The sequence below is a fragment of the Castor canadensis genome, chromosome 10 (assembly GCF_047511655.1).
Source record: "Castor canadensis chromosome 10, mCasCan1.hap1v2, whole genome shotgun sequence".
Lineage (NCBI taxonomy): Eukaryota > Metazoa > Chordata > Mammalia > Rodentia > Castoridae > Castor > Castor canadensis.
Genome location: NC_133395.1, coordinates 117,204,052 through 117,223,593, shown reverse-complemented (window position 1 = coordinate 117,223,593; position 19,542 = coordinate 117,204,052). Strand labels below are relative to the sequence as shown.

Sequence of the window (19,542 nt, the reverse complement as noted above, 5' to 3'; positions counted from 1 at the left end):
TATTCATATGTGCATACAAGGCTTGGTTCATTTCTCCCCCCTGCCCCCACCCCCTCCCTTACCACCCACTCCACCCCCTCCCTCTCCCCCCCACCCCCTCAATACCCAGAAGAAACTATTTTGCCCTTATTTCTAATTTTGTTGTAGAGAGAGTATAAGGGACCAAAATCTTTAATGGCCTGCATGGCTTGAGTGGTGTGGCCCAGATCTACTGGTCCAATCTTATTTTGCACTATTTTTCTTCTGGAGGTTTGAATGTTAACCACACAATTCTCCTTCCCCTTTTTCAAATCTGCCTGCCTCAGGGCCTTGCCCATTAGTCTCTCTTATGCTCCCCCCTACCCAACTTTGCCTCCACCTTGCCTGATTAACACCTATTTATCCATTAGATTTCCTCCTAGGCCACACTTTCTCCAGAGAGCACTTGAGTGCTCATATTCTTACAGCACCATTTAACTTCATAGCACTTATACATTTTCATCTGATTAATGTTTGTCCCACCCTCCACATTCTAAGCTCTAAGCAGACAGGGACTCTATTTTGCTCACCATTGCATTTTCTGCCAGGACCTTTCATAAAATAAGATCTTTGCTTGGTAGGCAAGCACTCTATCACTTGAACCATATTCCCAGCCCTTTTTTACATTAGTTGTTTGTTTTTTTTTCAATTATGTTGGGTTTTGTTTTTTGTGTTTTTTTGGGGGGGTTTTGCTCAGGGCCAGCCTTGGACTACAATCCTCCTACTCATGTACCAGCATGCCTGGCTTTCTAAACCTTTGTTCTTGACTAAGATCATTCTGTCTGTATTCTGTCATCCAACTTACTCTCTTATCCCAGTATCTTCCACATATTTGAGAAGTATATATTCACTGTGCCCACAGAACGTTTATTACAACCTTAGATAGATCATAGCTGAAGACAGCACTCTTTGCCCTCCATTAAAGATCATATACCATGTTAATATTGACCAACAGCCAATTTAAAGTGACTCATTGCATCTAGATTATTTTAGTTTCCAAACAGTCCACTGCTATCATACATTTGATGCACAGTAATAGTCACTGGCATATTATTTCTGGGATATGATTCATACTCATGTGAAGCTATCCCCCATCTTTTGTCCATGGCAAACATTAATAATGGACCCAATCCTCTTGCCCACTGAATACCAATATAAACATAGAATCCTCCTCAATATATATGCCACACAATACTACCAATCAGAATTAGCATGTGATTTGTAATCTGTCTTCTTTGAACCAGAATTTCCATTATTCATTTAATTGAGGAGGTTATCAGTCTATTCCTAGCACTTCATAATACTTGCTAACCTTGGTGTTAATGTTTGTTAATATCTCCTAATCTAAATGACCTCCTCTCCTTTCTATAAAACTCTCCCTGACTGAACTGAGATCAGGAACACTGATCTCACAACTGTGTACAACCCTTTACTCAGTTCTCCATGTCAGCTGTGATCATATAACAGGTTCTTAAGCAGCTTTTTTCTGAAAAGCACTGACTCCTTACTTTGGCCCATGAATTAACTTGAAAGCAGGGTAAAAGCTAGACTTCCTAGCCTCTATTTTGTATCTTTGTCTTTTGCCCTGAGCTATTCTCTCCTACAGCCACTTTGCAGCCATCTTGGAATCCAGGAAATACAACCTTCTAGATCAATGAAGGCCCCTAATTGCAACAAGGCCCCACCTGACCAATCCTCAGACAATGAGTTGCCAGACTACCTGCCATCACCTCTGACCAGTGGAACACACTTGTGACTGGGACTATTTAATAATTATGCATACCTCTCACCATACCCCTATTTCTTCCTCCTATTCAAACCCAAAGCAAATGTCTATTCAGGGGAAGATGGGTTGAAATGCTACCTGTCCTCTTCCCACAGCCACCCATGCTGTGTAACACCTTTCTCTCCCCTTCACCATTATTCATCTTTTATATGCCATGTTGGGGCAAGTGACCAGACTTTACCTATGAAACCCAGAATTTGGGTCCTGGAACCTAAAACATCCTGTAACAAAATCGTCAACCACAAAGGGACTCAAACCCCCAAGTTTAAGCATATCTTAATTTGCCAGAAAATTAGTAAACCTTCACTTCCTTTTCTTCAAAACTCTGCTCTCTTTCTTCTAATCAGCATCTAGATCAGAGAACCAAAGTTTTTAACAGTAAGAATCCTACCACATTCAATGACAAGCATGATAGATTTCCAATTAATTAACATGATTTCTGCCTCCTACAGTAGCAGGTTTGGTTGTTTCACAGTGAACTGCCCTCTCTGAACAACCAAAAAAGACAGGCAAAATACGAAAATTATTTGATTGAAGCCATAAGAGAGCTTCCAAGGTAATGAGGGGCCTTGATCCGGTAGAGAAGGGCAACCAGGAGTGGCAGCCTTGCACATCATGCCACATCCTTCTACACTACATGAACATGGGAGACAAAAATCAGAGTTCAGGGCCCATGAAGGGATGGAACCATAGTAAGTTTCAAAATACTACACCTTATGTAAAAGAGTGAGCTAGAGAATTAAAGACACATTTTGAATCATTAGCTAAGGGTACTATAACCCTACCATAATTGCCTGTCAAAAGCAAAGAAATCCCATCTGGAGAAAGAAAACCTCACATAGAGCAGTTGTCTAATTGAAATAGAATGCAAACCATATATATAATTTTTAATTTTCTAATAACCACATTTAAAAAGTTAAAAAAAACAGGTAAGATAATACATTTTACTTAACCCAGAATATCCAAAATATTCACATTTCAGCATGTAATTGTCGAGAGGAAAACTTTTCCTTTACCACTTGGGTTTGAGTGATCAGGGGTATGCAAATTTATTGTCCACAGACAAATTAACAGGAGAAATGGTTTATTACTCATGCATGTATCATGAGTAACATTCTGTAAGGAGTGGCTTTCTAAAACAGCCAGGGTTATCCCTCTCACTAAGTGAGGAGGGATAGGGCTTCAGTGAAAGAACTGAAAGTTTTGATAAGGCTGTTACACAATACCTTGGAATATCCAGACACTAAAGCTCAGTTGTACTCTAACAGGGTACTTCTTGGGGGCAAGGTGAGGAGAGCTATGGCAGCTCAGAAGGCTCTGCTCTAAACAGAAAGGGAAACTTGGGTAAAAATTATTTCTGTATCTGCTATTTGTCCACATGTTTTCAGTTTAAAGTATTCTCTGCTATTCTGGTGTTGTATTGGTCCCTTCACAATTAACATTAAATATTTCTAATGATATATTTTACATTCTTTTTAAAATATTAAACCATTAAAATCCAGTGTGCATTTTAATCTCAGAACCCATTCCAATTCAGACTAACCCCATTTCAAGTTCTCAGTAGCCACTTACGGCTAATGTCTATCTTAATGGACAGTGACATTCTAGAACACAAAGAATAGATTCATGACTTTGCAGTAGGAAAAGATGTCTAAGACAGGCCTCAAATTTCACTAGCTATAAAGAAAAATATTGATATATTAAACTTTACTAAAATTAGGAAATTATGAAAAGTTACCACTTAAGAAAGTAAAAAGGCATGAGAATTGGGGACCACCCAAAAGAAGGATAAAATAATCAAATATCAAAGAGGGATCCCACAGGGATCATACCAGTTCTGCACTTTTACAGCAAATTCATACAAGGACCTGGATTTTCAGGAAGCCCTGGAGTGAAAATACAGCAGGTCAGGATCAGCCTCCTGGGAATCTTCCTTACCTTGGTTCTCAGAGATGACAAATGAGCTGTCTACAACTGAGCCTAGACATTGACTAGTCAGGACTAGACATTCTTTGCAAGTTTGAATCCCTCTTTTACATGGGAGACCTGGCACTGACCAGTCAGGATTGGACAATCTCCACAAGTTTTGAATCTCTTACTTGCCTGAGATAACCTGTATGGGAATTCTTTGGCAGGATTTTTTCCTATATAAGGTACACCTTTTTTCCTTTGCTCAGAGAGTCACTGATCTGACTCTCTCTCCGTCAAAGCTTCATTCCCCATGTGGCTCAAGCAGACATCCTAATAAAGAAGCCTCGCCTGAACTTCTCTGGGTCCAGACTCTTTTCCACCAAAATTCCAGCTCTGGTCACAGGCACACCACAGAATAGGCGGAGATATTAGCAACACAAGAAGGACTCATATCCAGCATATATAAAGAAATCAGTAAGAAAAAAGAGGCAACACTAAAGAAAGACATTTGAATAGGCATTTCACAAAAGATATCCAAATGGCCTTTAAGCAAGTGAAAATATGTACAAACTCATTTAGCATCAGAAAAATGCAAGTTAAAGGTATTGTGTGATTCTACTGTACCCCTTCACAATGGCTAACATGTAAAATACCTGTTTTGGTGAGGATATGGAGCAAATGGAACACATTGTTAGTAGGATTATAAACTATAACTACTTTGGAAAACTGTTTAGGCAACATCTGTAATGAGCTAAACATACCATATCCTTTTATCCAACAATTACCCTCCTAAATGTACGGCCAGTAGAAGGCATAGCTATATGCATCCAAAGACCTATATAAAGTGAAGACTCACTCCAACCCCTATAAGGGGTATTAAGATTATTTTAAAGTGAAAGCATTTGAGCTACAGAAAATGCAGAAAAAATTCTAATCTGAACTTCCCTTTCTTGACTAAAGCAGAGCCTCCCTAAAATACAGCTGCCATGTGAATTTCCTGTGGACTCAGCTGTGTGGACACAAAAAGCCATTCCATTAACATCAAAAAAACCCAATGGAACTTGCAGCCTTTCCCAGAGAATCTCTAAAACACCCAGTCTTTGTGTATCAACCTTTATCTCTGGCTATTCAGTGAGTTACTCAGTACTGAGCAACTCCTAAGTGTGCTGTAAAGAAACTTTGTCTTTTCTCCTGTTGGTCTTTTGCCAGTTGATTTACTGACTTCTAACCACTGGAAGAAGAAAAGTTTTCTCTCCCAACATAAATACATCCATGAAAGCCCCAAACTGTAGTAGTAGAAGTAAACTGTGATATATTCACACATGCAAAGCAAGGGTGGATTTTGCAAATGTATCAGGAAAGAAGCAGAACAACTGAGGAGTACATATTGTATGAGTCCATTCATGTAAAGTTCAACAACAGGCAAACTGATCTGCAGTGTCGCCATCTAGGTCAACTTTCAGGGAGAAGACTGTGTAATGAGAAGGGGGAACTTTTCTCTTGACCCAGTTGGTGGTACAGCTCACTTTGGGGTCTTTCACTGAGCTGTACAGTTAGTATTTATGCACTTTCCTTTATGAATGTTATACTTCCATGAAAAAGAATAATAAGAATCATTTGTGTAATTCTTAGTCTGACAATAGTGTGTGTGCTCTTTCAGATACTGCAGTGTCTCTGTATCTTGTACCTTTTTGACAAACAGCATGTAAGCTTTCTGTAGAATAAGACTGTATTTAAGTTGAATAGCAGTTGGATGACACTGAATAATTAGGACGATGATGGTAATCTGGTGACTATAATTATTGCCCTCCCTGGGAACCCCAATTTACTCACAAGAATGGTCCAAGCAACAAAAGAATTTTGATTATTTCCTCTCAGATGTTTTAAAAATAGCATTTTACCATCATATCTGCTTGAAAGTCCATTTCTCACCCACATCAGTGTTCTGTCAAAATATTTTTCATTAACTGACATGTTACAATTAACACACCCTGCAACTGCTGGGAAATAAATCTAGTCAATAATATCCTGTCAACTTTCCCCAGTTTTTTTATTTTCTTGTGCAACCAGCCAGTACTGGGGGAAATTAAATTGTCATTCACCTCACGAGACTTCTTTTTAGCAAATCACTGTTTTAGTTGACTACCGAACATAAAGGAATAACCAAACTTTGAAAAGAAAATGGAAATCAGTACATAAATATGGTATATGATAATCCTACACACTTAATGATGAAAATGATACCCTGTAGTTATTCCTTACAAAAGCCCAGAAAGCTAAATTAAAGCATTAAATTAAACCCCACCTACTCTTTCTGCACTATTAAGTCCCATCATTTCACAGAAAGGTTTAGTTGATTTTATTTTGCATTCTAATTTTAAGGTAATTATTCTCTAGTTAAAGTTAGAAAAGGCTGTGAAGTTTTCTGTTCATGATTTGCTAATGACTATTACAAAGCACTTAACAAGAGGCTGCCTTAGAACTCTGTAAAAGGTATTATATAAAGTCGCTTCACAGTGAATCTTTTTCTGTAGTCTCAATAACTACTGACACTGTTACAATGTGGTGAATTTTACTGTGACACTGTGTGGCAAGAATTGAGTTTTTTGTGTGTCTTCATTGGAGCATTCTGGAGTCACTATTCCTTTTAGCTACTTGGATAAAAGTTGTTTTTCCTACATGGAAATATCAAAGGGAAGAACTGAAAAGTCCATGTCCGTGGTGTTCATCATCAGAAATAGAGCATAAAAGAGTTTTCACTTTATCCTGACCTGACTTTGAGTATTTAGGGAAAATTCTCAATTTGCAACTTTAGCTAATGTCACTACAATGTCACACTTCTCTGTTTAACATTCAGCTTTGTTAATCAAGAAAACCATAGATTGGCTCTTTGCATGTTGATTAAGTTGATTACAGCTGTAAGCCTTGATAGCATTTTTTTCTAAGTGTCTCTAATTAATCAGACAATGCTTGATTAGGTTTTTCTGTTTTGGGGAGATAAACTGACTTCCTTAAGAATTTTCACCTCAAAATGATTCCCCTCTATCTAGTGAAAGGTAAAGAAATGAGTCACTGCCTAGTTTTCCATGAGGCTGAGACCTTTTGCCCTCCAGCAAAAAAAGGGAGATGAGCTAATTCAGATCATAGTGACATGGAAATGTCACAAGAAAACTCCCTGTATAACTATCTTAAGCAAACAAAAATGTCATTTTTTTCTTTTACAAAATTAGAGAGCAGGAGGATGGAACAGGTCCTATCTTGGGGGGTTGGTACCAGTGGAGGAGGATGTACATATGAAAAAATGAGACTTGTTGAAACTATTCCAGGAATAAGGGAGATAAGGGAGAATGATAGAGGGGGTAAATTCAATTATGATATATTCGATATAGTGTAAAAACGTTTGTAAATGCCACAGTGTACCCCCACCCAGTACAACAAGAAAAACAAAAAAAAGAAATCAAGCAACTTTCCCACTGTACCCATTCTTTGTCAAGAATATTCATTGACTTGCCCTACCTGACAATGCAGAGTTCAGCCCAGGAACCATTTTCTTTTAATAAGGTTCATGAATGATGAACCTTAGTAAAACAATTTAAAAACAAAAAAGCAACCATGTATTTTTTATTCATATCTGTAGATAAAGTAATATTGTTCATGCAGATGAAAACTTGGCAATTTTCCAGGAACATTGCCAACATTAGTAAAGACCCAAAATGTTCTGTTTTCATTCATTATATACAGTGAGGACACTGCTGGGTTCTGCTTAGATGGTGTCAAGTGGCGCTGAGGAAGGCAACTCAATTTCCTGTCTCCCCCATTGGTTAGAGACTAACCTAGCACCTAAAACACCGGTTTTAAATATTTTTAAGATGTATTTCAGATGTCTTCTTATAGATCTCATCATACTGAAAGCCCCTAAAGGGAGAGACTTCACCTTTAAAAAAGAAAGTACCTAGAGCTGCAGGTAGAGCTCAGTGATCAAGCACTTGCCTGGCAATGCAATCCCTAGAGTCCATCCCCAGCACCAAAGTAAATAGTACCTGTAGTGTGAAAGCAAAAACAAAATTCAATTAGAGTAGAAAGGTAGGAAGTAAAAATTCTTACAATTCCCGCTCCCCAACCCTTCATTTTCACTGCCAAATGAAACTTTTATGTAAGTATTAGAAAATATATTTTGCATACATTTTTTTCAACATAAAAGGGATAAGCCTATACTATTCTATAACTCACTTTTTCAGCTTCTTACTAAATAGGTCTTGGGCATCTTTCTGAATTTGTACATGTAGACTGACCACATTTTTTCATTAACTGCTGGAGATTATTTTGCTGTTTGGACATGTCATAATTTATTCAGCCAATTCTCTGGTGATGGACATTTAGGTAGTTTCCAGTTTTTTGTTACTATAGATAGTACTGTAATAAACATCCTCATTCACATATCTTTGTGAGATTGGACAAGTATGTGTTTACAATAAATTTCTAGCAGTGGAATTTCTTGGTGACAACAATAGATATTACCAACTTCTGGTACTACAGGCAGTATGTGTACTGTCCCATCACCCTGACTTTCAGACTTTCCTCAGACTTTAGAACTTTTGCCAAGCTGCTGTCAGTGGTATGTCACTATTTTAATTTGCATTTCTATAATTACAAGGTCAAGCATTTTCCCATATTTCAGAGAGCATTTATATTTATTTTCTTCTTACCTGTCCATGCATATCTATTCCTATTTTGGGGGATCACACCTTGCAGCATCCTTATGTATCTAACACAGTGTTGAATACATAGATACTCAACTTAAATTTAACTTAATACACAGGCTCATAAAAATAATCTAAAGCATTCCTTATTAGAGTATAAAATCCTTGCGGCAAACTGCCATCCCTTCAGATCTTCACTCTCAAAGAGTAATATTAACAAGATATCTTCTCAGGAGATTTCTATACATTATATAAGGAAGTAAAGTCTCCTCTACCCTCTTAGGTTCAGTAGCTGGGGCTTGTGAATTAATAGGAGAAAAGCATGTAAGTTTTATTTGATGTTAGTGTTTTAATTTTTACACATGCATGGAGGCCTTCATAAAAACAAAATGAAGGGCTAGACACAGAAGCTTATATACCATTTTAAAAAGAGAGATGAACTATGGAGATGTGACAAGAAAAGGAAAAGGAGGGCTTGGGTTAGAGGTGGTAAATTGTGGGAAAATGATTAGGAAGTGTATGGGGGAAACTGATGAAAAATAAGATTTCTTTTAGTAAGGTTTATTTGCACAGATTCATCTCAATGAAAAATCCCCGTCTTTGATGATAAAAAGGTGCTTTTCTTCCTGGTAAAAGCTAAGCATATATTTCCCATGGATGGGATGCTTTTTTTTAAGAAAGAAAGTGGGAGGTCAGAGAAGCCTTCCTATATGTACTGTTTCACAGCTCCCTCCAGCTCAACATAATCAGTATGCTAAAATGATATATTTTGGGGTGACATATTCTGATCCACTTGAGCTGCAACCTTATTTTGACACAATCAGAAATGAGTATTTCAATGGGGAGGTTCTGTGTTTCTCATATATATTTCCATACATCTTTGTACTTAATTTCCAAAGCAACACCATTATTTCTTTTCTGCTATACAGTAACAAACTCCTAACTGATCTTCATGACCCCTGTCTTATCTCCGCCAATCCATTCACACACCTGCCGCTATGATCTTTCTAAAAAGCAAATTGAAGATTCTTCTAGCTTAAAATCTGTCAAGAAATTCCCAGAGCCTTTAGAACTTCTTAATTTGCCATCCAAGCATCCTGCTTTCTTCAGCAACTGACTACAGTCTCCTCACTCAACACACATACAACTCAGTATCCATTATTTCACAGTGCTCTGAGTTCTCATACCTTTCCAACATGGTGCATGCAGTTTCTTCTAGAATATCTTTCCATATGCTATCTTGTTGCCTCATTCTCATCCTTAGGAATAACCTTTTGTGACTTTTGCTAGAAACCCTGAACTAATCTTCTCCCAGCTCCATGGGCTCACTGCTATCTAACAACACCTACTTCACTCTCATAAATGTTAATCTAACTATCTGTTCCCAGTAAACTGAATTCCTCAAAGGGCAGGAACCATGTCTTACCCCTCAGCACCCACCATAAAATTTATAACACTACAAGGATTCAATAAATATATATTAAATTTAAGGTTATAAAACAGCTATGTTGATAAAGTATAGAAAAGGAAAGGAAGGGGTAGCCTTCTTCCATGTTGTTTCAAGAAGATAGGATATTACTGTTCATGTGCTATAGTTGAATTTAATGTCTGAGGTCTGGATTTGTGCCTCCAGAGTTAAATTATCTGCCATATCTAATGGGACAATGTCTAGAAAATGGTCCTGTAATGCTATATCATTAATATTTTCTTAACCCAAGGGAATATACTGTCAAGCCAGAAAGATATTCAGCTCTGCAAAGAACATATGAAATATATTTAAATGAGCATAAAGAAGTTAATGCTTTTTGTGATCCCTTAGAGCACAGAATATTTGATGGGACCTGTATCCTCTGTTTTATAGATTTTCTGGCAAAAGACATGGGCAAGAGAAGCAATTATGTAGAGGCTAGAAAAGAGAATGATTTCCCACTTGTATGAGTGCTTGTTACATGTCACCAAACAAACCTGGATTGATGTGAGATGAAAATACAGCACTTGTTTATTCAGTGTGCTTCCCAACTTTTGCCTTGAAAAAGATGTGAACCATTCCAGATGTCACCATAATGTAAATATCCTCTGGGTACACTTTTAGGAGGAAAGAAGAAGAAAGGTCTGGCAAGCATAATTCTCATGCCTTCTCAGCTAGTTGCCTTTTCAGACTCATTCCTCTCGTTTTTCTAGAGCATGTTCTCCTGACCTCCTCCCTACAAGGTGTTCTTCAAGGAACTCATCTGATTTCCATTCTTTTTGGTCTCATTTATATACCTTTCTCTTGTAGTCTTGGCCTTCCTTCAAGTATTCACTCATTTATTCATTCATTCATTCAGCAAACATTGAAAATCTAATACAGGAAGAAGACAGACACTACTGCCTGCCTTTTGGAGCTTAGATTGTATGAGAGGGGTAGACATGACTCAGTCACACAGCAAGGTGGATAATTACACACTGAGATGACTGTGCAGAAATTACAAGGGAATTTTTCTAGGCATTTTCTCTTGGACCATTTAGGTCCACCCTCTCCTCTTCTTCATCCTACTCTGTGCCCCAGAGAGGCTGATGGACCTGAAACCCATCGATGATGACTCTCTTGCCCTCTGACTTCTGAGGGAGCTCAGCCAATGGAAGTGAAAAGGGAATCTAGAAGGAAGTCACGGTTGCTCTTCCCAAGCTCCCATTCTGTAAGGCTGAATCAACCTCACTGGAAACCTTGGCCCAACATCACATCTCCTCTCAAAGAGGCCCTCTCTCCATGCCCTTTGCTTTCTGGATTATGATCATCACTCTTTCCTTATCCTGGAAGGCTTGGGACCGGCAACAGCTCTGAGATTCTGTATTATCCCTTGTAGTTTCCCTATACATATCCTCACTCACACAATGAGCCCTTTCTTACATCTTCCTAATTTGAGTGTTCCAAGTGTTTCCTGCTTGAGTGTCAACTGACATAGAACTGTGGTAAACCTCATATTCAAGCAAGGATTCTCTGAAGTAACAGTTGAGCTGAAAGCTGAAGACTGAAGTGAACTAGGCCATTGTGAGAAAAGGGACTAAAGATGTGGCTTTCCTTCTGAAGTCTGAGGGTAATGTGGTGGTGACGGTGAAGGAAAGGTACAAAAATGTGTTGGAGACATGAAGGACCAGGCCATGCAAGGCTTTAAGCCAATTTAGTATTTGGGATTTTACCCAGAAAATTTTGAAAAGCTCACACTGGGTTGGATTATAGGGGGTCCATATTGACTGGGGAAAGAGCAAGGAAGAGGTGCTAAAAGAATAGACTAGGATGGTGACAGTGGCCTTGGAGATATATAGACATATTTGAGTGCTAAGACTAGGAGTCAGTAATGGATCTCTAAATATTTATAGCACATGTTCACATGGAGAAACTACCAAGAGTTCAGATTCTCCTTGTGCTAAACCAAACTCCCATCAACCCACATTTCTCCAGTTTCCCACTTCATGCAGTGGTATCTGTACTGTTTCATTTCCCCCAGAATCCAGACTTTAAGATTTTCTCTTCAAATTAGCTTCCTCCATATGACAGGAACTTCTTTCAGCCTTCATCTTCATTGTGGGACTGCCTCCTTCTTTTCAGATCCAGTTCTATAAGTTCCAAGGAAGCATAGTGCTTGACTCAAATTAGATCAGATGTCTACCTCTGGACCAATCAACCAATTGGTTCATATATTCTTACATGAAGCCAGAAAGCCATGTGGTTAGAAGTGGCTATTCTAAGCAGAGCAGAGAGGAAGGAGTTCTGTAGATAGCCCCTTAGCTCTTTCCCTGTGTTTTGAAAAGAGAATTGTTTCATGGGAAAGCAGAAAGTGCTTCCTCTAAGATCTGCAATAGGACAAGAATGTCCAGTTTCACCACTCTTATTTAATATAGTACTAGAAGTCTTAGCAAAAGCAGTTAAACAAGAGAAAGAAATAAAGGGCATCCAAATTGAAAAGAAATAAGGTAATTATCTGTGTTTGTAGGTAGCATGTCTTTATACATGGGAACACCTAAATATTCCATCAAAAATCTGTCTGAAATGATAAATGATTCAGTAAAGTTGTAGTATACAAAATACAAAATCAATATACCAAAAACAGTAGCATTGTTGTACACCAATAATGAACTTGCTAAAAAATAAATTAAGAAAGGAATGCTATACACAATAGCTATAAAAATAAAACTTTTATAAATAAATTTAACCAAGAGAGTAAAATATCTCTACAATGAAAATTATAAAAAAAAAGAAATTGTACAGGATGACCATTATTAAAAACACAAAAAATAACAAGTGCTGGCAAAGATGCAGAGAAAGGGAAACTCTTATACACTGTTGGTGGGAATGTAAATTAGTACAACCACTACAGAAAACAGTCTGTAGATTCCTCAAAAAACTAAAAATAGCAGTACCAAATGATCCAGTAATTCCACTGTGGGTATACATCCAAAGGAGATGATATCATTATGCCAAAAATATATTTCCACTCCCATGTTTATTGTGGCACTATACACAATAGGCATCTGGAATCAGCCCACATACCCTTCAGTGGATGAACATATAAAGAAAATATGGTATATTTGCACAACAGAATGCTATTCAACCATAAAAAAAGGAATGAAATCAGTGGGGCACAGTGGCTCACCTGTAATCCCAGCCACTTGGGAGATAGAGATTGAGTTCAAACTCTAGTACCACCAAAAGAAAATAAAAAAGAAATCATGTCACTTGTAGCAACATGGATTAAACTGGAGATCATTATTTTAAGTAACACAAACCAGATACAGAAAGACAAATATCATATGCTCACACTTATTTGCAGAAACCAGTAAGTCAAGCTTGTAGAACAATGGAATAAAATTGTAGTCACTAGTGATGGAAAGAGTAGAGGAGTGGGGTGGAAAAAAGTTCAGTAAGGAACACCAAAACACAGAGAGGAGGAATTAGTTCTAGTTCTTCTTTTGTGCAGTAGAATAGCTATGAGATAAAGCAATCTATTAAATTTTTCAAAATGACTAGAAGGGTATGAAAGTCCAAAAACATAAACATGATTTATACTTGAAGAGATAGAAATGCTTATTACTTTGATTTGATTATTGTGCATTATGTATTACACATCATTATTACACATGTATTAAGTTATCATAATGTACCCCATAAAGATGTACAAATATTATGCTTCAATTAAAAAAAAAAAGAAAAATTGTTTCACAGAAGCCCCAACAGGTAAAGTTAGGAGAAATAGGCATTAGCTAGGAGATAGGCAAAGGTAGGAGAAATGAAACATTATGCCTCACCATGAGGATAAAGTCTTTATAGTCAAAGCTATTTGAAAATGAAATGTGGTCTTTCAAAGCAGTAGGTACATAGTTGCTGGTGATAATCAAGGGTAGATTAGAAACCACTTCCACCAAGCAGTGGGAATGTTGGAGAAAAGTTTCTAAAGAGATGGGGCTTGTTCTTCCAACACCAAAAATCTGGTTCAAGACCCCCTCTGTGAGAAATTATTCAGATTTTATTTTTGTGTCTGTGGTAACAGAACATTAACCAAATGATTCTCTGTTTAGAAGCTTCCTGGACACCCACACACACACACCCTGCCCCAAGCTATTTGCTCTCATTAACAAATTAAAGTGCCTAAAGCATAATTCATCCTTTACCTGTATACTAAAAACCCTGTTATATTGATTTTTTTATAATAAGCCTTTTTACCTGTATAAAAATATATATACAAGTGTATGATGTATATTTTAGTTCTTAACTTTTTTTTATGGTTTCTAATATGTTTGACCAATGTAACCATTGCATTAAAATGTACCATGTAAATATAAAAACATCCTATCAGGAAAAAGAAAAGACCCCCTCTGTTCTCCTCCTGAGAAAAAGAAACCAAAATTAAATAATTGGATCTTGATCCAAAATGGTGACTGGGACACAGATGCAGCCTGTGTGAGAACCATGAATCAGGGACCCTGCTGAGATGCTGGAAACATGCTTGGCTGAGGTAAAGCACCAGGGAGAGCTGAAACTTTGGCACACTGAACCCCTAGCCCATGGAAGGCTTCTCCACACCGTGATACACTAAAAGAACATGTGGGCCGCCGCCCCCACACTGCCATCTACTGGCCCACCAGGCTACTGCCCCACCAGGCTTCTGCCCTACAGGCCCACCAGACCTCCACCCACCGGGCGGCCCAACAGTACACCTGCTGCCACCCACCACAGGAGGGCTCCAACACCACCAGATACCAGCTCCAAACCTGTCTAGGAGACACAGAGTAACAGGACTGGATGCTAAAGGAGTAACACCAGAGCTACTGAGACTGAAATTCTACTGTTACTGAACAAGGAATGTTTTTTCTTTTTTTCCTTTTCTTTAAGTGTGTGTTCACTGACTGATTGTCCACCATATCTCCCTGTTGATTTCTTTGGTTCACCATGTTTTTTCTTTTTCTTTTTCTATTTTCTCCTTCTTTCTTGGTTTTGTTAGTTTTACTATTGTAAGTTAGCTTATACTAAATTATACATAGACCAGGGACAGAAACAGCACCAAGTGGAATGATGGGAAGACGAAAAAGGAATGGAAACCATTCCCCCCTCAAAAAATTAATTAGTACAGTATTCAGAGGGAAATGAAGAAAATGGACACCCAGATCCACACTCCAAAGAAACAAAGATAAACTATACCAAGGAACCCAATGAAGCCCACAAGAACACCCTGAAAAAAGAAATCCTGCAAGTAATCAATGAGAATTTCATAGAGATGATACTAGACATGGTCAACTAAAATGTACAGGAGGTACTCAAGAAATTCCAAGACAACAAAAATAAAGAATATAAGAAAACACAAAAACAAATCAATGAAATCATAGGAGCCCTAAATAAACGCCAAAGTAAAGCAGAGAACAGCATAAATAGAGAGATAAATGAATTAAGGTTGAAAATTGACAACATTAAAGATATGGAAAACCTCAGAAAAAAGAATGAAACAGAAATACAAAACAAAATGGAAGGCCACTCCAGCAGACTAGAACAAGCAGAAGACAGAATCTCAGAACTTGAAGATGAAATGGTAATTAAAGGAAAAACTGAAGAACTATTAGTCAGACAACTCAAGACATGTGAAAAGTATATGCAAGAACTCACCAGTTCCATCAAAAGACCAATCCTGAGAATCATGGGCATTGAAGGAGAAAAGGTACAAGCAAAAGGATTTTTAATATATTCAACAAAATAATAACAGAAAATTTCCCAAATCTAGAGAAAACTAAGCCCATTTGGGTACATGAATCCTCCAGGACACCAAACAGACTTGACCAAAATAGAACTACCCCACAACATATGATCATTAAAACAACAACCACAGAGAATAGAGAAAGAATATTGAAGGCTGTAAGAGAGAAAAAAACAAATAACGTACAAAGGTAAACACATCAAAATCACAGATTTCTCAACAGAAACTTTGAAAGCAAGAAGAGCATGGAGTGAGGTCTTCCAGGCACTAAATACAAATAACTTCAACCCTAGGATACTCTACCCAGCAAAACTATCATTCAAATTAGATGGAGCAATAAAAGTCTTCCATGATAAGCAGAAACTAAAACAATATATGGCCACTAAGCTACCACTACAAAAGATTCTCCAAGGAATTCTGTACACAGAAAGTGAAATCAAACAAACCCATGAAAGGGCAGGTAGTACCAAACCATAGGAGAAGAAAAGGCAAGAAAGTAGAGAGTAACATTGACTCAGCTGCACACAATCAAACCCTTAAACAACAAAAACAGCTAAATGACAGGAATCACCACATACCTATCAATACTAACACTGAATGTTAATGGACTTAATTCCCCCATCAAAAGGCACCATTTGATGAAATGGATTAAAAAGGAAGATGCAACAATCTGGAGCCCACAGGAGACCCATCTCATCAACATAAACAAGCACTGGCTTAGGGTGAAATGCTGGAAGATTTACCAAGCCAATGGCCTCCAAAAAAAGGCAGGGGTAACAATACTCATCTCAGACAAAGTAGACTTCAAACTTACATTGATCAAATGAGATAAAGAAGGACACTCCATACTAATAAAAGGGGAAATACACCAAAAGGAAATAACAGTTATCAACCTATATGCACCCAACATCAGTGTACCCAATTTCATCAAAAATACTCTGAAGGACCTAAAAACATATACAGACTCCAACACAGTGGTAGTGGGAGACTTTAATACCCCCCTATCACCAATAGATAGGTCATCCAAACAAAAAAAAATCAATAAAGAAATTCTAGAACTAAATCACACCATAGATCAAGTGGACCTAGCTGATATCTACAGAATATTTCATCCAACTTCTGCACAATATACATTCTTCTCAGCAGCCCATGGAACCTTCTCCATATCTTAGGGCACAAAGCAAGCCTCAACAAATATAAGAAAATAGAAATAATCCCATGCATTCTATCTGATCACAATGCATTCAAACTAGAACTCAACAACAAAAACAACAGTAAAAACATGCAAACAATTGGAAGCTGAACAACACATTGCTCAACGAACAATGGGTCATTGATGAAATAAAAGAGTAAATTAAAAGGTTCCTGGAAGTTAATGAAAATGAAAACACGACCTACTGGAACCTATGGGACACAACAAATGCAGTCCTAAGAGGAAAGTTTATAGCCATGAGTGCATATATCAAAAGGACAGAAAGATCTCAAGTCAATAACCTGACACTACAGTTCAAATTCCTAGAAAAACAAGACCAAACAAATCCCAAAACAAGCAGAAGGAAAGAAATAAATAAGATAAGGGCTGAAATCAATGAAATAGAAACAAAAAAAGCCATACAAAGAATCAATTAAACAAAAAGCTGGTTCTTTGAAAAAATAAATAAAATTGACAGACTCCTGGCAAACCTGACTAAAATGAGGAGAAAAAAGCCCAAATCAGTAAAATCAGAAATTCAAAAGGAGAGATAACAATCAACACCACGGAAATCCAGGAAATCATCAGAGACTACTTTCAGAGTCTATACTCTAATAAATTTGAAAATCTCAAAGAAATGGACAGATTTCTAGAAACTTACAACCACCCAAAACTGAACCAAGAGGATATTAATCATCTGAACAGATCTATAATACAAAAAGAAATTGAAGCTGCCATCAAAAGCCTCCCAAAAAAGAAAAGTCCAGGACCTGATGGATTCTCTGCTGAATTCTATCAGACCTTTAAAGAAGAACTAATACCAATCCTCCTTAAACTGTTCCATGAAATAGAAAGGGAAGGAACACTGCCTAACTCATTTTATGATGCCAGTATTACTTTCATCCAAAACCAGACAAAGACACCTCCAAAAAGGAGAACTACAGGCCAATTTCCCTAATGAATATAGATACAAAAATCCTCAATAAAATAATGGCAAACCGAATCCAACAACACATCAGAAAGATAATTCACCACGACCAAGTTGGCTTCATCCCAGGGATTCAGGGGTGGTTTAACATACGCAAATCTATAAGTGTACTACAGCACATCAATAGAAGCAAAGACAAAAACCACCTGATCATCTTAATAGATGCAGAAAAAGCCTTCAACATGATCCAACACTACTTCATGATAAAAGCTCTAAAAAAACTAGGAGTAGAAGGAATGTACCTCAACATTGTAAAGGCTATATATGAAAAATCTACAGCCAACATCATACTTAATGGTGAAAACTAAAGCCATTCCCCCTAAAATCAGGAACTAGACAAGGGTGCCCACTCTCCCCACTCCTATCCAACATAGTACTGGAATTGCAATTAGGCAAGAAGAAGAAATAAAAGGAATACAAATAGGCAAAGAAACTGTCAAAATATCCTTATTTGCAGATGATATGATCCTATACCTTAAAGACCCAAAAAACTCTACCCAAAAACTCTTAGATACCATAAACACCTACAGTAAGGTGGCAGGATACAAAATCAACCTACAAAAATCATTAGCTTTTCTATACACCAACAATGAACAAACTGAGAAGGAATACATTGAAACAATTCCATTCACAATAGCCTCAAAAAAAAAATCAAATACCTAGGAGTAAATTTAACAAAGGATGTGAATGACCTCTACAAGGAGAATTACAAACTCCTGAAGAAAGAGATCAGAAGTCTACAGGAGGTGGAGAGATCTCCCATGCTCATGGATCGGTAGAATCAACATAGTAAAAATGGCTATACTACCAAAAGCAAGCTACATGTTTAATGCAATTCCCTTCAAAATCCCAATGACTTTCATCACAGAGATTGAAAAATCTACCCTAAAGTTCATTTGGAAACACAAGAGACCGCGAAAAGCCAAGGCAATACTCAGCAAAAAGAGCAATGCTGGAGGTATCACGATACCTGACTTCAAATTATATTACAAAGCAATAGCGATAAAAACAGCACAGTACTGGCACAAAAACAGACATGAAGACCAGTGGAACAGAATAGAGGACCCAGATATGAGTCCACACAACTATACCTACCTCATTTTTGACAAAGGTGCCAAAAATATACGATGGAGAAAAGACAGCCTCTTCAACAAGAGTTGCTGGGAAAAGTGATTACCCATCTGCAAGAAACTGAAACTAGATCCATGTCTATCACCCTGTACGAGTATCAACTCAAAATGGATCAAGGACCTAAATATCAGACGTGAAACTCTGAAGTTACTACAGGAAGGAGCAGGAAACACTCTGGAACAAATAGGTATAGGCCTAGACTTCCTCAATAGAACCCCAGCAGCCCAGCAACTAAGAGAAAGGATGAATAAATGGGACTTCATAAAATTAAAAAGCTTCTGCATAACAAAAGAAATGGTCTCTAAACTGAAGAGACCACCCACAGAGTGGGAGAAAATATTTGCCAGCTACACATCAGACAAGGGACTGATAACCAGAATATACAGGGAACTTAAGAAACTAAACCCTCCCAAAAAATCAATGAACCAATGAAGAAATGGGCAACTGAACTAAACAGAACTTTCTCAAAAGAAGAAATTAAAATGGCCAAAAAACATATGAAAAAATGCTCACTAGCTCTGGCCATAAAGGAAATGCAAATCAAAACCACAATAAGATTCCACCTCACCCCTGTTAGAATAGCCATCATTAGC

General features: G+C 37.6%; 1 protein-coding gene across 9 annotated transcripts in view; it reads left to right on the top strand.

The window, feature by feature from the left end:
* Cfap20dc (CFAP20 domain containing) overlaps positions 1-19,542 on the top strand; it is a 205,875-nt gene that overhangs the window by 163,938 nt on the left and 22,395 nt on the right. The gene's annotated exons all lie outside the window — the stretch shown is intronic.